The 21,793-nt window shown below is 43.1% G+C and overlaps 1 pseudogene; it reads left to right on the top strand.

The window, feature by feature from the left end:
• Positions 1-20,125: 20,125 nt before the first annotated feature.
• On the top strand, positions 20,126-20,243 carry LOC136643037 (5S ribosomal RNA; annotated as a pseudogene).
• Positions 20,244-21,793: the final 1,550 nt, after the last annotated feature.

Here is a 21,793-nt window from a genome sequence, read left to right as displayed (position 1 = left end):
ATGCTGCCGGGAGTGCCAGCACCATACCACCCACACTAGAATGGTGTTGCCCACCATTCTCTGGAGTAGGTAAGTCTGTAGGGAAGGTGGAACAGGTGGAGAATGGGGGGTGAGGAATGGGCAAAACAGGGTGGATCAGGATGGGAGGGGGTGGGACAGGTGGTACAGCACCACCATATCCTATCCCCCTTCCCAGATCCAATCCTGTGGGATGGGTCCACATAGACCTGTTCCAGCTACGTAGCTAGTGCAAGTTAGAGTAGACCCCTAAGTCATGGAGGCTTTTCCCTGAGTAAGGAAACAATTGTTCTCTTACTCAGAAGACACCTCCACAACAGCTTCCACCATAGGATGCAGCAATAGCCATTTTGGCACCACTGCATCGGTCGGGCAAGGGGATGGATAGGACAGTAACTGGGTTGTTACTGACTCAAATAATTCCAACTCAGTAGCCAGAGATTTAACACTGATCCTGAAGGACCAAATGCAATCTACAAACAGTTCTCCCCTAGTATAGAATTCTACCATCACCCTGTCCTGGCCAAAAGAGGTAGCCTAGGAAGCAAAAAGGAGTGCCAAGAGCTGAATAGGATTGGTTCACAGAGCAGATAGTTTGGGTAAAGATCTTGGCCAGCTCCAAGTTTAACAACGTGCTCCACTGATGGCATGATGGAACCTTTATGTACAGTATTTGTGCAGGCCTGATAGACACAACCAGATGTTGTATCCCTAGTACCAAGAGTATCTCCTTTGAAGACCCAGTCTTGTGCTCAGAACCTTGGAATACTGCAGCATTTTGTAATGTCCTAGCAAGACCTCTTACACTTCTAGTGAATGGGCCTGGATGATTGCCATCTTTCAAACTTTCGTTAGTGTGGACTATCAGGGGCATTTAGTTCCCTGCTTGTGGGGCAGGCTGCTAGTCTGGAAGTTGCCTTTCACCTCCCAGGCTATTCCTTGCCTGGAATTGTGTCACAGACTGCACTGGACTGGGTTATGTGGGTTCTGTATGGCTGCTTCATCCTCATCAACACTTGGGCCTGTGTTAGAGTCAAGGCATGATGAAGGCATGGAGAAAATGTATTTTGTGCTATAAAGAGAAAAAACAGTTGTCTGGTCATCAAAATCAAACCCCTTCACCAACTTAAGAAGTTTTTCTGTGTTTCAGCCATCATTAATAGGTTAAAGACCCAATCCTATTCTGTGTCAGCCTGTACTGACACATGAACGATCTTAATCAGCACTGCATGTGCTCATAGGGGCACTTATCCTGCATGTGTAAGTTGTTTGTGTAGCTGGAGTGAAAGTCAGAAAGTCTATCTGGAGGGCTGAGGTTGATATGCAGGCTTCCTCCTAAAACAGTGAAAAATAGATCAAGGGTCATAGACTCACAAACACATCATACTCACATCAAAGAGAAAAGATAGAAGCACTGTCCTTGACTGCAGTTTGACCACACACAGGATACAGAAGATACAGGGGCATTTGTGGGCCAATAGCCAGGTTGCCTAAGGCCAAGGTTACTTGTCTGTCTCTGCTGAGGCAGCTTGAAGCATTGCAGTGATTGCAATCTCCTATTGCAAAGGCAGTGGAAAAGGCAGAAATGCATTCAAAAATCAAGCTCAAGAGCATACGGCAGTAGCCTTGGCTGGTTCCAGGGAGGCAGGCAAGGCATAGAAGCCGAGACTGATATCCCAGGGGGAAAGGTTTTCGAGAAGCAGCTTAGCACATGCCGGAGCAGTGATTTACAGAAAGGAAAGCAGTCCAGCAGGTGTTACAGCTGCAATCTGAGGTAGTTCTCAGGAGGAAGAAAGGTTGGCAAAGAAGAGTGCAATCTGATCCCAATCCTGGATGCTGGCTGGCATGGTGGTTCTTTGGCAGCAGAAGACAGGGCTTGAGGCAGCACTGCAGGATCGTAGAGCAATCCATGAGCATGAGAAGCCGCAAGCTGGCAAGCAGCAAACAGTGGACATGACAGGTAAATGGACAGTCTTGCTGAATAAATTGTGGTTCAGCAGCAGCAGTACTAGAAAACTATGATGGAAGGAGTTGAGGGGAGAAGTGGGGTGAAGACTGGGGCTGCTGGGAGTTGTGGTGGGGCTGGCAGGGGGCAGGGTGGGCAAGGCACTTCCCTACTCCCTCCCCTCACTCCATACTTGCACAATGTTTAAAATTTATAGAGATGTGATCCCTTTAAACTCTATGTGAGGGGACAGGGTGTGATAAGGAAGTCAAGAGCTTTAAACTTCAAGCTCTATGTGAGCCTTTATGCCCCGACTCCCTCCAGAACTGCTGGGTGAAGAAGTGGGGGGACGGGACAGACTGCCACACTCTGGATCACCCCTTAGTGATCTTAGGGAACATCAAGTAGGCAGGGACAGGTAATTTGGAGTCCACACCCGTTCCCTTTAGTTTATGTACAGGAACATGACCTGCAACCTGCCTGGTCCACACTGTTGCTGTTTGATACGAGCAGGAACGGTGCAGGCTGGGAATCAGACTGCACCCCTTCCCTTTCACACAGAAGTAGCATGTGTCAGGCAGGCTGCAGATTGTGCTCCTGGTAAGTAAAAGGATGAGGGTACGCATGTGCAGAGGTGGCACTGGGAAATTCAAGTGGTACAGGGTCATTCAGCCTCAGGCACCAGGAGATCTTGGGCTGACCCAAGACTTGGAGTGCTTTGAGAGACATCGCTCAGTTTAAGGCCTTCTCCAGAGGAGCTCTGAAATAGTTGATTTGGTTCTGAGTGTGTTTTTTCCCCCCCAAATCAAATGCACTCCCCTAGTCTTTATAGCATCTTGCAGGCTGCAATCCTATGCACACTTATCTGGGATTTGTATTGGCAACCTTCAGTCTCGAAAGACTATGGTATCGCGCTCTGAAAGGTGGCTCTGGCACAGCGTCCAGTGTGGCTGAAAAGGCCAATCCGGGAGTGACAATCCCTTCCACACCGGGAGCAAGTGCAGTCTGTCCCTGGTCTGTCTCCCTGGCTATGGGCCTTCCTTCTTTGCCTCTTAGCCTCAGACTGTTGGCAAAGTGTCTCTTCAAACTGGGAAAGGCCATGCTGCACAGCCTGCCTCCAAGCGGGCCGCTCAGAGGCCAGGGTTTCCCACTTGTTGAGGTCCATCCCTAAGGCCTTCAGATCCCTCTTGCAGATGTCCTTGTATCGCAGCTGTGGTCTACCTGTAGGGCGCTTTCCTTGCACAAGTTCTCCATAGAGGAGATCCTTTGGGATCCGGCCATCATCCATTCTCACGACATGACCAAGCCAACGCAGGCGTCTCTGTTTCAGCAGTGAATACATGCTAGGGATTCCAGCACGTTCCAGGACTGTGTTGTTTGGAACTTTGTCCTGCCAGGTGATGCCGAGGATGCGTCGGAGGCAGCGCATGTGGAAAGCGCTCAGTTTCCTCTCCTGTTGTGAGCGAAGAGTCCATGACTCGCTGCAGTACAGAAGTGTACTCAGGACGCAAGCTCTGTAGACCTGGATCTTGGTATGTTCCGTCAGCTTCTTGTTGGACCAGACTCTCTTTGTGAGTCTGGAAAACGTGGTAGCTGCTTTACTGATGCGCTTGTTTAGCTCGGTATCGAGAGAATGAGTGTCGGAGGATTAAATGCCTTTTAACTCAATGGTACTTACTTCTGAGAATGCATGCATAGAAGTGTACTGTTAATGAATAAGTGTCAAAATGCGACTCTTAATCAGAATGAACATTCTTGCATCAGCTTCTGTTGAGTTTGGGAGTAATGCCAGGTATTGTAAAATTAGGGCTTTCAACATTATTACTGCCTTCTGGCACTCACCAACACTGATATGGGAAATTTGCCATAGCAAAGCTAGAGGGGGGACAAAATGGTAAGAACTGCATGCACCACAACACACTGTGTAAGCAGCCCTTCCCGCTTGCCATCAGAACCATTCCAGGCAGCTACAGCAATGTGTGGACGCCCACCAAGCCAAATGGGATCTCCTGCGCATTGCTGTCGCTGCCCAGAATGGCTCCAACAGCAAGTGGAAGGGGCCGCTTACACAGTGCATTGCAGCACCTGCAGTACTTACCATTTTGCCCTCTCTTCTAGCTACACTACTAGAAATATGAGTTCAAAATTAAACTCAGGACACAGTCCCTGAAGTACTCACTGCTGAAGTACTGAGCAGTGTCTTATCTCAACCTCAGTGACCCATCGGTAAAATGCAAAAATCCGCCTCATATGAGTTGTTGCAAAAATTAACAAGATGGTTACAAAACAATATGCAGGGAGAGCATTTTTAATAAGAATGGATATTTGGGGGAGGATTGTTGTCTTTTGCTCATGAGCGTCACTGTCCTGTTTGGTGTTTGTTATTTGTTCAAAACCTTAGTACCGTAGGTAGCAACCTTATCCTACATCAGGCCATTGCTCATTTAGCTCAGCATTGTTTGACCCTGTCTGGCAATGATTCTCCAGGGTTTCACACAGGGATTTATTCTCTGCCCTAACTGGAGATTGAACCGAGGACCTTCAACATGCAAAGCATGTGCTATACCACTGAGTTACAGCCCCTCTGGGCTGACTGCTGTAAGTTATATATTTATTGTAGGTTTCCAACTTCAGGCAACAACAATTTTCAAAAGCTGGAGGGAAATGTTTCTGTGAACCTGGGTGTAAAAACACCAGAGGGAGTCTAGGTTTAATGAAAAGACGCCTCCCAGCCGACACATCAAATGAAGTCAGTGAGTTATGAAAAGAGATTGACAGTGTTAACAAGGGAACTATACCCGGCAATTCCACTCTTGAGGTTTCCTAGATATATAGAACCTGCAATGGTAAGAAAGGCCAGTTCCCCAGGCAAAGAGTTCAAGAACATCCCCCCAGCACATTGCCATAAGTTTGATTCCAGCTAGAATCAGGAGTATTAGTATCAGAAGGTCGCATTCCACCCACAGCTAACCAGCAATAATGACATTGTATAGAAACCATATCATCCAGGAGAGAAAATTGTCAGGCTGAATAACAGCAAACATCATCACCATCATCATCACAAATAGCAACTCATCGTTTTATTTAATCCCAGTATTCCCATGCCGTGTCATCATAACCAAGTCAACATTTGTTACTGTGCTTGGTGCTTGCTTCCCACTTCCCACTGTTGATGTGGCTAAATGCAAAGCATAAGGTAAGTACTGAGGGTCGACAGAACCCTCAGCATGCCCTCATCACATATCTAACAATGCTTACAGTTCAAATAGCTATGCAAGCTATCAAGATATTTGTAGAGAGGTGAGTCAATGGGTGCATCCCATCTCAGTTGCTGCGGTAGAATTCCCTAAGAAAACCTTTCATATTCTTCCAAGGACCATCATTTGCCATTATTTTTAAAACATGCTGTCTTACCTTTCATATCATTCTTATTAGTAAATTTCTATTGGCTTTTCAACATGAGTCCCCAAGTGGCTTATGATATTGATAAAATCTTATGCTAATGAAAAAGGAACAAATGCATTAAATTTGAATGTGAATGTATTAATAAACACGTAAAATTTCTAGGTAAACAAAAACAGAACAACAAAACCTGTCTAGCAACCTCCTGGGATAGTTGGTGGTAAATGCAGGGGCCAGGGAAAGTCCAGTTGTAATCAGAGCAAAAGTAGAATCAGAGTAGAGTAGGCACCTGATGTCTTCAATTGCCTCCCTCTCTCCTTTTTCCTCACTGGACAGCTGGTATAACTTTCATCTGCTGAAAAATCAGGCAAACATATTTCTTGGAGGAAAAAAAATCAGCCAGAGATAGATAGGTATAACCTAAGTATCCACAAATTTTTTTTAACCCGTGGTTTTATCTCAACGCAATGAGATCAGCCCTTTAAATTAAAGGATAAATGTTGTTTAACAATAACCTTGTTAATATGGGAGAGGGCAGCCAACAGGCAATGAATCAATCAGTGTCTCTCCAGGCACTTGGAACAATCTCACTCCAAGGCAAGTGACCCTTCCCATCACCCTGAGCACATGAAAGAATGCAAAGGGAAGTGATTATCATCTCCTGTTCGCATTCTTTCCCTGTGCTGTGCTCCCAGTAAAGGAAGGAGTCGTTGCCTCTGAGTAAAGCCTTTCTAAGTGCCTGGAGAGACACTGATTGCATTGTCTGCCCAATGCGTCTGTCCGGCATTACAAAGGTCAGCAAAACTGTTTTTAAATTTCTGAGCAAAGGGACATTTTAAAAAAATGGATTTCCTTTAACGAGATTTTTGGCATCCATGTGGGTTCTGGAAATTGAATGCTCGTGGATACCGAGACTCAACTTGTATATGAAATCAATTTAAGTGTTTTGAGAACACTTGGCACTGCTCCCTTACTGCCAAATCCCTGACTTTCTGCATAGAAAGAGATTCTGAAAATCACAGGCATTTTCAACAAGTAATCACCCTCCCTCCCACCTTACGCATTTTGGGTGCGGTGGAGGACTCATTGGAAAACTGGATCATAGAAAGGCAGCTTATACAGAATCAAATAATAGATCAGTGTAGATTAGTATTACATTCACTTTTCCTCTTGCAGGATGGTTATGTTTCAGAGTCATCATGTAGAGCTTAAGTAAATTACCTTGAAAATTTCAAGGTAAATTTCAAAATTACCTTGAAAATTCCTTACATCAGAAAACTATGTACTGTTTCTTTAAAAATTACAATAGGCAACCTAGAACTGAGACTGAGGAAACAGAAGTTTCATGCTCAGGCATGCATTTAGTAAGTGGAATGGTGGAAAGAATCCCTGCACTATTCAAACAGTTGTTTTTCTCAGAAGAAACAATAGCATTTCCAGTGCTACTACACAATTACTAAGAGAATCAGTGCATGGTGCGCAGACCCCCCCCCCATATTCATGGATAATTGAATCCATGGATACCTGATCCACAGATACAGAGACCCGCCTGTATGTTTTGTGTGTTTTTTAATCTATTCAGTCATGTCCAACTCTGGACAACTTTAAAGATAAGAACTCTCCATGCTACTCTGTCAAGCAGGGCTTGTTTCAATTGTGGGACATTCATCCTTGTATCAAGCTAGTGCATTCTCTGCCTCCCCCTTCTTATTGTTCCCTAACAATTCCTGACATCATTGACTTCTCTAGTGAATTCACACATGGCATTTTATGTATGTTGTGGTGTTGATTTTCAAAAAATTTTTTATTATTTTTATTGCATTTTTTACATGGGTTAAAAAAACTAATCTGTATAAAATTGTACCCCTCAAAAGTCTGTACTGTGCCCCCTGAGGTTTTTGCCCTATGTAGCTGCCTAGTTGTCCTAACGATAGCACTGACCCTGTTCACACCTGTACACATCTTTCCTCAGTTGTGGTAGGCACAGCACATTTTCAGCGAGGAAGTAAACAAGAGAAGAACACTCTTTGCAATCCAGGGCTTTTGTCATAGTAGAAGCCAAGCTGGTCCCTTTTCCTGCACTGCCAGTCAACCTCTGGCAGATTTCCTGACTCTGTAGGAATCCCAGGAGCACTTATAGCAAACAGTGCAGGAGTTTTCTTCTGAGGTTTTCCCCTCTGAAGGCAGGAAACTAACTGGTGTGCCCATACCATATGATCCCCCACTCCCAACTTCCACAGGGGAGTTCTTCCCCATGTTCTGCACCTCTGGTTTTCAACGAAGGAAGCAGAGTTCCCCTAACAGGAAACACTTTTTGATAGCATGTATTTCCCAACCCCAGTTTCTTGCAAGGATGTTTCCCAATGATTATGAGAAGTTGGGGTCTTGCTGCTGCAGCCCCCTGACCAAATCAATAACTGTGCTCAGTATATCAGCCAGCATTCAACACATGCTTCTACTTCCTGCTCCAGGGCCTCTGAGAGGAATTTTATCAGGGCATACAAAGTTTCTTTTGGGCCCTTTCCCCAAGGGGGAGGGGATGAAACAGAGCAGAGGAGGGAGATGACAATGGTGAGCAGAACAGGGATGGGGAGGGGGCAAAACAGAGCTGTGTCCCTGAGCTTCTATACACTCCTTCATGATAAGTGGATCCACAAACCAAAGAGCTACTGTGGCAGACCAGTTTCCTCCCAGATTGGACACTGTGTTAAAGAGTGTCATCATTTGGCCTAGCACATATGGCCGCAAACACAGCTTCCTATGTGGGCCATGAATCCAGTTGAGAAAGAAAAGAAAATAAGAAAATATAAGATCCCAGGAAATTCTGGACCTCCTTCTTTGGTTCCAGGGCCCCCTTTTTGTCTCTGGGCCTGGGCACAAATTACCTACTTTGCCCCCTTCTCATGGCCCTGGTTGAGTTCGCATTAGTAAAGTATGCCTAAGATGAAGGGTGACTGTATTCACACTGACTGGTAGTGACTCTGAAGGATTCCAGACAAACATTTTTTCCCTTGCCTACCTGCAGATGTTAAGGACTGCACCTGGCACCTTCTGCATGCAAATCACAGGTTCTAGCACTGAGTCACAGTCTTTCCCTTTAAGTTGGTGTTAGCAAGTGCATGAAGTTAAAGGGAAGGGGAGGAGTTCTTAGTATACTCGTAAGCATAAACGAGTTTAGGACATAACATAAATTTGTGTGGCTATGGTACTGTAGTGCTTTCTTTGGATACTGATTTTCCAGTGAATAGCCCATAAAGCCACACAATCCTTTTGTGGTGTAACAGCATTGGTATCTCAGCTAACTCAATCATATTACACCAATTTTATGTTTAGTATGTAATCCAGTGGTTCTCACACATTTAGCTCCGGGACCCACTTTTTAGAATTGGAATCTGTCAGGACCCACCAGAAGTGATGTCATGACTGGAAGTGACATCATCAAGCAGGAACATTTTTAACAATCCTGCAAGGCTGCAATTCTGCCTGCACTTACCCAGGATTTAGTACCAATTTACTATCATTGTTAAAAGAATATATATAGTAGTTTGTTAAAAGCACAGGTCTATAACATTTCTCCGAAGGTACATACCATGGTAGCACAAGTCTGATATACTAAAAATAAAATATTGAAATGAATGGGGACCTACCTGAAATTGGCTTGTGACCCACCTAGTGGGTCCTGACAGATTGTAATCTGTAAATTCATTTGCAAGTTGCAATCCTGTGCACACATACTTAAGAGTAAGTAGATGGAACTCAATGAGGCTTACTTCTGAGTAGACCTGCATAGGCTTGTGCTGCAAGTTCCACACTACATGCATGTTTCTTCTTGTATATGCCTGGTTTGAAATACTCCAGTTCATACTGCTTTGGACACAGAATTGCTTGAGATCTTCTGAAATACTTTGTCCAGCATAGCCATGCTTGGTTTTCAATCAGCTATGAAATCACTCAGCTGTTCTTCTTTGACAATTTGCCTTTTTTTCCTTCTCATTTCTGTTAAATTGATTACATACACTTAATGCTTGTTGCAAAGCTGAAGATATCACTGATCTAAGTGCCTGGATAGCCAGAAATCAAATTTTTCAAACACTGATATGCTGTTTTCATTATACAGCTCAGCAAGAAAAGAGACTGAAAGCTGTCTCTGCAAATGATGCAGCATGTCTGCAAACTGAACAAAGGATTTCCATATCCTGGCAAGAGGAAGGAGAATATTTTGCAGGGGAGCATTTTGCGTTGTTCAATTCAAATCAGATCATCACAAGACACATGCCTAAGAGGACCTTAATAGGCTTTTTAAGAACAGAGGAAGCTGCCTTATACAGAGTTAGCCCATTGATACATCTAGCTCAGTATTTTGAAACTAACTGGCAGTGATTCTCCAGGGTTTCAAACTGGATTTGAGTTAGGGAAGTACTGATTTATAGCTCTTAGCCACTGCGCTACACCCATATATGCCAAACTGACATGTCACTGGATTTATGCATGCAGCTGTTAAAAGCACATGTAGCCTTCTGGATTAGGGTCTCACAGTCCAATCCTATCCACACTTTCCTGAGAGTAAGCCCCATTGACTCTAATGAGACTTACTTCTGAGTAGACATGCATAGGATTGGGCTGCCAGTCTATACAGGCATAAATATATCCTGGCCCATCATTTTTCATCCTAGATCAGATTCTTAGGGGTCCTACTTGGGGGGGGGGGGAACCTTCCCTAAATCCAGATTAGTTACAATCTGAAACTATCACAATGTGCATCTTTTTTTAGTCTTCATTGTGAAGTTGAACAATCTGTCCACTCAGATTGAAAGAATAAAAACAGTCTAATCTTTTGTCATTTTGACAGTACACAGAACTTGAAGTTTAAAGAACATTTTGACCTCATAACATCTCTTTGGCTGAGAAGCAAAAAAAAAAAAAAATACTCCTTATCTTCTTCGTATAGAAATTGCACAAAGAAAAAAGTGAACAAAAAAAATTTAAAAAAACAATGTGAAAAGAAAGTTATGATCCATTTATGCAAAAACTATAGAGGCAGAAGACAAATTTTAATATACTTGATGGGAAATAATCCCAAGCCAATTTGTAGGGCTTCAAATTCTATATTAAAGACTCAACATCCCATGGAAAATATGACTGAAGCCCCAGTCCTATCCAACTTTCCAGTGCCAATGCAGCCATGTCAACAGGGTGCACACTGCATCCTGAGGTGGGGGGGGGGGAATCATGGAGGTCTCCTCAAGGTAAGGGAATGTTTGTTGTCTTGCCTTGAGGCTGCATAGCAGCTGTATAAGCACTGGAAAGTTGGATAGAATTGGGTCCTGAGTTGATGAAATATAAACAGTATCAGAATCTACCTTTATTATTATTAACAGTATTTATATACCACTTTTCAACAAAAAGTTCACAAAGCGGTTTACAGAGAAAAATCAAATAACTAATGGCTCCCTGTCCCAATAGGGCTCACAATCCTAAAAGATGCAAAAGAACACCAGCAAGTAGCCACTAGAAAAGACACTGCTGGGGTGAGGAGGGCCAGTTACTCTCCCCCTGCTAAAAAAAAGAGGAGCACCCACTTGAAAAAGTGCCTCTTACTCAGCAGAGGAATCTCTTTACCCACCTTTACCTGTGGGAAAAGATAATGCAACATATTTGTTCTGTTAGATATTTGTAAACAGACCTCTAGAAACTAGTATCAATTTGTTTTACTCATCAATAATAAGATAACTTTTTACTTCTACAATTTTCTTGCAAAACTTGGAAATAATACCTCTTCAGTCTTCAGGGAGAACACCTTCATTCACTGATGGAAGAAGAAGAACATCCTAGAAACTTTTTCAGCAGAACTAAAATAGCAGCCTAACTGAATGGCAGCAGAACTTATTTAGGTTCTCGTGCTAAATTCTCTTTTTCTTTTTCTCCCAATAAAGAGAGTTGTATCTCATTGTCCATCTATCTTCCTTTCCACAGAAGTAATCAGTGTAGCCTATCATATGTTGACTGTTTGCTGAACCCCTTAAACAGAAAATAGCGTTAAGAGCACACAGTTGACTTTGGCCTCAATTTCTCCATCACAACAAAAGGCTATTGTGAGAAAAGCAAGCAACATATTGATCCTTCAACAAAAATGGTGCCTTCACACTTTCAATTGATCAGATCAAAACAGTCCTAATCATGAAACTTGGAAACAACGAGTCCCTGCAAGGCACTGATATTAAAAATGGAGTTTAAGAAAAAAAAAAATGCCAATTCTATGTGCTGAAGGCAAATTATGACAGACATCCCCAAGAGAAGAATGAAATGAAGCATCATGAGAGGCTCACATTCCCTTTATGATCTCCATTTAATGAAGACGGGTACAATGGATTTTGCAGACTCCTCTGTTTAGTCACTGCAGCCTGAGATGTGCAAGGATAATCTAGATTCTATATAATCAGTCAACATGAGAGGGAACATAACTCAATGGATGAACGCATGCTTTGTATGGATAAAGTCCCAGTTTCAATTCCTACCTTCTCCAGGTGTAGGAGAATAACATTCCTATGGTCTAACTCAATGTAAGTCACCAATAATATATAATTAAAGGATGTCTATGAGAATCACAGCTCAATACTAATCTACACTGGTGCAACCAGGCCACACGGCTTCCACTGTATAAGGAGGCAGCTAGAGGTCTCCATGGAATAAGGGGATATTTTTCCCCTTATCCTGAGTAACACCTCAGCCAGCTATTTGGGGCTACTTGGGTCTCTGCCAGCTATATAACTGGGGGAAGTCCAAGCAGCCCAGTGTAATGCTAGTTGACCAGAAGGGGAGTTAGGATATAGCAGCGGAGGTCTCCGTCAAACCTGCCCCCCTCTCGGGCCCAATAACCCCATTCTACCCTCTCCCATCCAGAAATGCCCCCCGCCTCCAAAGCTCCCTCCCACCACCCTATCCCAGCCCCTGTGCCCCTTGGCACCTTACCGTCTCTGCTGGTGGCTGTCAGGCTGGATGCAGCACTGGCAGGGTGGCACAGGTTGCTCTGCCAGCATTGCTTACTCACTGGGTGTTATTACTCACTTTTTGGTGCTTTGGGGACACCTTCCACTGGGATTGCTGTGCCAGGGGAGCAAGAAGCAATCAACCTAATGCAGATATACAACAAGAAGTACTGCATATTCAATATGCTTTTGTTAAACACTAGTGACAAGGAACTTTGGGATTTTCTGAGGGCACAATCCTAACCAGGTCTACTTATAACTAAGTCCTATTTGTTCAGTGGGGCTTACTCTCAGGAAAGTGTGGTTAGGATTGCAGCCTGAGATTTTTAAGTTACTAGTACAATAATGAAACAATGGAGAGAAACTTCTGCTAAGATACATACAGTATGACAAAATCTTTTATTGGTAGTTTTATAGTTCTGAAATCAATTTTTTTAAAGACCACATGCCTAGACCTGCCTACCCAACAAATGTGGCACTGTCAGTGGTGAAAAGCACCAGTTATTCTTTCAATTTGCATGAATCCAATATTGTACATTCAGTTTGTTTAATTTTCCATGCAACCCTCCTCCACTGGACACGGCAGTCCTGTGCTATCCGCCAAACAAGCACAGAAATAATACTTAGCTGGTTGTAGGAGCTCACAATGTTTGTGTTTGCTTAGAAAGAGATTCATAATAAAAAGAAACAATAGTAACTAGTGGTCATTTGGAGGTCCAAGTCACATTGACAGTGTTATTTTGAAACATATCTTCCCTCCTCATGACAATTATTCTGCAGTCAGGTTCACAGTTTTGTCCCTACTTGGCCTAAGGTGAAGTGGCATTGGTCGCAGTATTGCATGCAGAATGTGCCATGGCACTGCGGCTGCATAGTGTAAACTGGTGAGGGACAGGATTGGGTCATTAGTTAATTTGCCTAATCTTTTTTTTTTTTAAAAAGCTGTCTAAGCATGAGTTTGCTCTCCTTATCATTCTTTCAAGATGCATTGTGGGTCTAGGCCAGGGGTGTCAAACATAAGCCTATGGGCTGGATGTGGCCCCGGAAGCCATTTATCCAGCCCCATTATAATTGGGCTGCCCCAGCATGATAATTGGCCTCTCTCCTATCTTGAAACTATGAACAAGATTTGCACATTTCTATCATTTGCAGTTAATGAGTTTCTCTATGATAACAAGTTGCTTATTTCTAACCATCATCTGCTTAATGAAGTCACTTCCTGCTTAATGATGTCACTTTTGACCATCACCAGGTGACATGAATGCTGTCTGGTCCGCTAAATGAAATGAGTTTGACACCCCTGTCTAGGCTAAAGGTTAATCTTTGGAAGCCCCCTGGTGGACTAAATAAACGAATGGCTTGTTATTTATTTTTCCTCCAGCATGAATAATGTGGCTTCAAATTTACATTCAAGTATAGCAAAGGAAAATGTAACAAGAGGGGTCAACTAAATCCATTCATATGGGTAATGTTCTTAACACTAAGCAATTTGAGGTGAATCCTTGGCTAAGATGACTTGATTGTTTTTTGAGCTTGATAGATTTTTGAGCTATGATTTTATCTAAACTTGCTGTTTAGCCTTTGGTTGGACTCTTCTAGCTGTCAATTTTAAATCTGGTTATTATGATTGGTGATCAGTAAAATAACAGTAACTCAGATCATACTGCCTCTGTATTCTGGACCTGACCAATCATCTAGTTTTATGACTAATTCTGAGCATTTGTACAAGTTATCCTACTCTTGCCTTTATTTTGAGGTACACTGCAGAGTTTATTCTTTTTCTTAGAATTTCCAACTCCTTAGACTTATATTTGCAACTGTTTAATTATATCTTCCCAAATCACTTGAATCCACTTACTCTAGTATGAGTTCAGGCATTGTGACTTCAGTGTGTTGCAGTCGCAATTCACAAAATCTAGTCACGTGCACATATCATTACAGAAGACATTACATTCTAACAATAAAACCAGAGACTGTGTTCATTATAGTATTCAAAACCTTTCTCCTCATTCATCTGTATGAATTGTAATGAATACAGAATACACTTTCAGGTTTCTGAAGCTCACAGTCAATTCAAAATACATGGAAATTTCTCTCTCCAGCTTTTGATGTCTGTTTATAAAATATATTGCTGTGACTATCAAAGTACATAACTACTTTCATGAGACAATTTAACCAAAATTGCAATGAAAAATTTCATAGAATTGGGTAGAAACTTACCTATATGGTATCATCATCAGGTCTTCTAGAACAGGGGTGGGCAAACCCCAGCCCTCAGGCCATTTGTGGCCCTCAGGGACCCCCAATCCAGCCCGCAGAGAGCCCCCAGTCTCCAATGAGTTTTTTGGCCCATCGGAGACTGTTGGAGCCCATGCTGACCCGTGACTGCCGGTCGCGACCGCCAGTTGTAAGCTGCGGACCAAGTTAGAGCAAGGCCTTTTATAGTCTCCATGTGCTTTCTGCTTTTCCTTGGGCATTATTTTAACCCCCCACCCCCCATTGCCACTGAGTAACTTATGTCTACATGTGTTTCTGACTTGGTCTGTCTTGGTCTGTACATTTTCATTGTGCAAGTGGTGTGTGGCAAACAGTTCATAGTTCTCATGTGATTCTACGTGTCTGTATTATATTTCTCAAGTGTATTGTAAATAAGCTTGGTAAAATTCATTCAGTCATATAAGTTCTGTCTCTAATATATTCATTTATGTAAATTTATTCAAATTTGAAATGTAAATTAATTCTTTTTTCTGTCCCCCAACACAGTGTCAGAGAGATGATGTGGCCCTCTTGCCAAAATGTTTGCCTACTCCTGTTCTAGAAGAAAACTAGACATTTGACATGAATATTGATCACAAAGATATCATGCCTTATAAAAGATGCTGGCCTTTCATTCCAGTCTCAAATGTCCCAAACTTCTCCTATCATAGGTCTGAGCACCAAAGATTCTTGGGCTTTTACCTGCTCATCCAAACTGGCATAGGGATCTAGCAACATAAGCTTCCTGAAACTGTCTCAAACACAGAATGACGGCTTTATGAGAAATTGTCCTTTGTGATTGGCAGACAGTATAAATGAAGCCTCCGTCTTGTCCTGATCTGATATAAATACCTGAAGCCTGGCATTCCACGTTGCCTAGTTAACACATCAGTATCTTTAGTTTACATACACCAGTTCCCAATGACAGCACCACTTTCTGTGGCCTCGGGACGTATCACGGACTGTGACATGACTAACAACATAGGACTTGACCTCAAAAATGTTGACTCTAGATTTTCTTAACCCTATGTGAGTTGGATTGCTAGAGCTCCTGGGAGCAACTCCTGTTGGCTGTTCTGGAAGGAGGAAAGTAGAAATGCCCACATGAACACTTCCACTCTCCCATTTTCCAATGGTCCATGCAACACCAGGGTGGAAGGGTGGAAGGATTTGCCTCAAAGTTTTCTCTCCTAACATCACTATGTGATACAATTATTTCTACCTCTCTGTTGCTGCTTGGGGAAACAAACATAAGACATAGGGCATGTAATGTTGAAGCAAATTGAAACAGTATAAATACTGTACATTAATTGATGTAAGGTACCCATGAAGCACCATGCAAGCAAAAGCTCTTATTTCAGTGTTGAGGCATGAGCCATGCATGCATTGTAGATGCAATCTCCAGGTGCGCAAACATGCTTTAGAGCACATTCATGACACCCAACACTGGTGCTGAGCATCAGCCCTGGAGCTCCAGGCTCTTAGGATTGGGTTGCAAGACTCCAAAGGCTGCCTGACAAAGGGGTGCAGGCTGGTAACCCTAATCTCAAGTTGTAACACTGGCCTGAGAGCATGCCCAATTCAGGGCCAATGGACCAGTTCAGCTAATTTGACCCCTTTACACAGGAGTTGGCTGTACGGAACATGGGAAAGCCATAAAGTGATCCTGGTTTCAGAAAAAGGAGAACTCAGACACATAACTGTCTCCTCTAAGTTAGGGGCCTGCACCTGAGGGTGGCCATAAGAGCCACTATATTTACCAATCATTGTAAAAAAAATAAATAATCAACCAACGTGGCCTTTAATTTCTGCCAAAACTAATGTTGCATGTATTGTGTGGGGAGATATTTGGGCAATATGAGTACTATTATTTTAAAACACACCATGTAATTCCTGTCATTAGCTGATGAGAAAAGTGTGTGAGAGAAATTACTGTATGTGCTTCTTAGTAAACCAGAAGTATTCAGATACGCTCTAGCTGTAACAAAAAAAAAAGAGTTAATTGCTCAGAGATGTAAGGAAGTTGGAAAAATTGCTAATTTACAATTGGCAAGAGGTTATAGAAGTGAAATCATGATATCTAGAAAAATATAACACAGATTTATTTATTCTTTAGTACACGACACAGCACATTTTATCAATGTATGCCTGTGCATTCCAAATGTTAATTGGGATTATAAATCTCTGTGAATTTCTCTGATGCAGACCTCAGTTTTCTAACAGTAGCCCGATGTTATATCTTTAAGGTTGTGCAATTAAAATGACTAATATCATCAGGAGGTAGAGCAATAAAGTTGCATGTTAATTGTAAAATCATTATATCCGACACTTAGCCTATCATGTGACTGCACAAACACTGTGGTGGTAAAGTGCTAACAGCCCTGTTTTTGATGCTGCATATATAATTAGAAAAAGTCAGCTACCTCCTGTCAAGACTTCCTAGCTAACTCTAGAGCAGATTGCTCCTTTTGTCATATATAAAATATGATATTGCTAAGGTGTTTTTCAGGGTGCCTAACATGAAATAGTGCTACAGAATGAATAGCAGACTGAATACAATCACACATGATTCTGCCTCCATCCATTTTTAGTGCAAGCAGTACAACACAGAGTATCTACATTTGAAGCTACAGTTTTCAGATAAATATACAAAGAGCAGGTTTGATGGAAGAACTCCAGGCATTATCAGTAATTATATCCATCTTCAGAGACTGGTAGGCACTCTCCCAAGGGCTGTTAATATAATGGCCCCCTTCCTCTTCCCCAAAGGGAGAGAAGGCTGTATAATGAGAGATAATATTTTTGTACAGATTAATGTGGGCAAATGGACAGGCAAGCATTGTTTAATTGTAAACAGATTATAAAAACTGTTGGGGAAGACAGTGTTGCTGTTAGGCTTTATATCAAAAAGAAGATGCATGGTGATGATGTGTAATTTCTGTGCATGTATGTACTTGAATTGCAGAGAAAGAATGTGAACTCATGATTCATCACCAGATGTGTCTAGGGGTATATGACATATTCCAATTAACATAAATGCTCTATTTAAACACGTGTTTTGTTTTAGATGGACTAGACCAGCCATTTTCAACCACTGTGTTTGGCACATTGGTGTGCTGCCAGTGGACCACAGGTGTGCCACAGGAATTTGGGGGAAGGTCATTTATTAGTTGGGTCAATGGGGGGTGTGAGCCCCCCAACAGCAGCATGGTGTGCCTTGTCAATTGTCAAAAACCTGATGGTGTGTCTTGGCAATTTTAGTGCCTTGTCAGTGTGCCCTGATATGAAAAAGGTTGAATATCACTGGACTAGACAGTGGGAAATGCTTCTACCATCTAATGTCATCTAAATGTTTAAAAGGTGTGAATGAACCCCAGGAACCAAGGGTGCTTTGTGGTTAAGATACAGTACATAGAAGACAAGCTCTTCAGGGTAGGACGCAGTGTGATAAAGATTTACCCTGGAATCTGAATTGTACTTAGCTGAACCTAAAATTCATTAGAAAACATGTTTTCACTCTCTCTGAGATGAATCAAGAAATACCTGTTCAGTGATTATACCTTGTGTGGGCACAATCTACAGATGGGGTGAGTGCACCCCATTCCCTGCAGGAGCAAAGCTCCACTCCATATTGACACACTCTTGAACTCTGCCCCTGCCCTCCCTGTGATCAGTGTTCCTAGGTGGTAATCAGGAACACTGGGCCCCACATTTTCAGGGGTCCCACTGTAAATGCTTGCAGGCTATCTCTGGTGAAATCAGCTTCAAACAATCTGGCAGCTCTGTTGTTTACATGTCAAGGGAGCTGCATGATACATAATCATTACAGACATCATTAATGGCATGATACGAATAAATAATTCCTTTCAAATTTAACTTTACTGCAGGTCACTGGCAATCACAGAGTGTATCTCTTCCCATGTTCATTGCTGCAAACAATGCTGATCATGGGGAAAATAGAGGTAGGTTTGGGGAGCAAACTGATATGTGGGACTGGCTAAGTGGTGTGCTATGGCCCCTACCCTCCCCAACATATAAACTGTATCCCTGCAAAGTGTAGGACTTCTTTGTTTCAAAAATATAGCTGACAGCCAATCTAGTTAGGCTGGGAAAAGCCATATCTCTTTAAGGATGGTCCTGTATGAGACAATGTCTGGTTGGGTCATGAATCAGCCACCCACAAAGATGTTCTCCTTCACATCCCATCCTTTTATTCCACCCCATCCCTATCTCTTCCTTTGTTCAATCAGGGTCCAAGGAGGAGAGGCATGTCCCCTGTGCCTACCAGTTGCTATCTGATCAATGTGTTTTTTTGTTTTTGTTTTTTTTTTGGGGGGGGGGGATAGTGTCATTGCGCCTGTGTTTCAGTCATATCAGTCATGCATAGATAGCCATGCCATATGGTATTCTTGATTAGTTGGTAAATATGAATGATATTCTTAGTCTCCTGAGGGTGGATCTTGATGTTTTCTGTTTTGTTTTGTTTTTTTAGTCTCCTCAGTTTACCACCAACCTTCAGACTGACATTCTGGATTAATAGTGAGAGTTTTTTGGTGGGTTTTTTTAGTTCAACAAAACAAAATGGCTTTGGCTTGTTGCTGCAGATGAATAGGATTACTTAAAAGCTTCATTTCTGAAGACTGTTGCAGACAGATTTAAATTTAACTACAGCAGTAACACTTCTTTTTTTCTTTTCTTTTTTTGCCTGATGCAATGATTCTTTACAGACACACAGCTAACAATTTCCATTGGAAAGTCCCTCCAGCCATTCACTTCAGTGGAGATGTCAGTTCTGTGCACGCAATAGTCAGTGCTGGTGGTGCGATCTACAGTGTTCAGGAGACATAGAGCATGCATGGACATCAGGGTCATGATCTATGTTTCTCTTGTTCCAGGTGTCCAAAACCAAAGAGGCAAAACAGGACACACAGTTCTTCCAATTATAACCATGATTTGCAATGGCACTATTTGTCTTCCTGCTAGTTAGAAATCATGTTATAGTACTATCAGCTTTCATTCTGGAACACAGATAGTCTCAAGCAATTGCCATTTTAGGTGCACCGCCACACTTGGCAGCAGCACTGGAGTCCTGCCACAAGACCTACAATGGTAGATAGGCCAGCAAGGGGGCTGGGAACAAGGTAGGGAGGGGGTGGAATGGCAGGTGGAGCGGTGGAACAGGGGTGGGGAGGGAGGCAGACCAAGGGAGACTTTGGTGGTACTTGTGCGTCCATGTCCCTTATCACCACCATTACATGCCTCAGTTGCCTGCTAGACAGGTGGCAGTGGAGGCTTTCTCTGGAGTAAGTTAGCAAATGCTCACTTACCCTGAGGAGACCTTTCCAATTGCCCTCTCTCCCACAGATAAAGCATGCACTCCATTGGTGCAGCTGAATCTGTGGGGGTGGGTCGGTGGGTAGGATTGGGTAATTCTTTGACAGTGGATTTGTTTTCTATCAAGTCTTTATAGTTTAGTTCTTTATATTGGTTTTGATTCAGTTTTCTGTTGGGTTCTTTTGTTTTTAATCTGGTTACCTGCACATGCCCAATCTCGTCTGATCTCGGAAGTTAAGCAGGGTCAGGCCTGGTTAGTACTTGGATGGGAGACCGCCTGGGAATACCGGGTGCTGTAGGCTTATACCATAGTCTTTCGAGACTGAAGGTTGCCAACCAAACCAAATCTGGTTATCTTGTACAGTCCATTGCTAACTGTTACTACATTATTTTCAGTCCAATCCTATCCATTACTACCACTCCACCCATCAAAGAAACAATACAAAAATGGTAACCACAGCATTCTGTGGCGGAAGGGCAGTTGCATCCTCTGGGAAGAAAACCTCCGTGGTGTGTGTGTGGGGGAGGGGTGTACTTGGACCTGTGCTAGCTAAATAGCTTGTGCAGGTCTATGTGGAATTGAGTCCATGAAGGGGGATAGGATATTGGCAGAGCTAACACCAGTGCCACCAATCCTGCCCCTTCAAGGCCCAATCTGCCCATCCCTCACCCCGTTGCTGCCCTATCTCACCCCATTTTGCCCCATCTCTATCCCTATTTCCTCCACACCTCCCATCTTTTTCGCTGACTTACCTGCTTCAGTGAGCAGCAGGAGAAATGCTGGAGAAGTCTGCTGTCTGCATACCGCTGAGCAGCAGAGAGGTAAGTGGAGGAGAGGTGGGGAGGAGGCATTCCAGGGAGGGGAAAGGCAAGCGGAGGGCAAGGTGGGGAGGAGGCATTATGGTGAGGCAGGAGGCGGGGAGACCGTGGGGGAGGCATGCAAATGGGGATGGAATGGGGAGAGGGAGGTAGTACAGGTGGAGTGATGCTCCACCAGATTCAAAGCCTCCATGTTGGGCTCACCACCCACTACAGAGACTTTTGATTCACTGCTGACCTTTTTGTTGGCGGTGAATCGAGTAGCCCCATTGCAGGGCTACTCTCTTTACCCGGGGGAAGGGGACAAAAGTCCCCTTCTCCTGAGGAGCCACTGGTGGCTGCCTAAAGCACACAGGATGCAGCGGCAGCTATTTTCGGCACCACCACAGCCCCGCGCCCCGGGCAGCTCAGGATTGGGCTGCCCATTGCTATTCACTGTTGATGTTCTTCCTCTTAAAAATATAGCATACTAAATAGCAAACCCTCCACAAGGTAGTTGACTGGGGGGGAATTATAGCCTATACGAAAATCATATCTGTACAGTTTGTATTTACAATCTAATTTTATCCACAAAAAATTGCAGTTTAGTTCTTACTGATCTACAGGTACAGATGGTGAATATGATCTTGCTTTTTCTTTCAACTTTGACAGTCTGCACAGATGTCCTGTGTTTAGGTATCCCAGTGGCAGCCTGAAAAGGGCACAGAGGTTTATCCTGTCGCCCCTCATGTCAAGAGGGGTGATTCTTGTGGGTCTCGTCCAAGTGTTCCTCTATATGGAAAAGGAAAAAGAGAGAGGAAAAATGAGCTGGATGGTGTAGTGAAATAGTATTAACATATTATTTTGAGAGATAATTTTGGCTTAATTAAAATGCAGAACAAGACCCAGTTTCCTAATCATTGTGGCATTCACCAGCCCTGTGATTCCAGAGAAACTAGAAACATTTAGGGACCAAACTGCATGTTATACATCAATGTATGTAATAGTAGTCCAATGGCTTTTTCTGTTTGAAAAGCCACTTCCATTTGGAATA

This window comes from Tiliqua scincoides, chromosome 2, assembly GCF_035046505.1.
Source record: "Tiliqua scincoides isolate rTilSci1 chromosome 2, rTilSci1.hap2, whole genome shotgun sequence".
Lineage (NCBI taxonomy): Eukaryota > Metazoa > Chordata > Lepidosauria > Squamata > Scincidae > Tiliqua > Tiliqua scincoides.
This window is presented reverse-complemented; position numbering and strand designations above follow the sequence as displayed.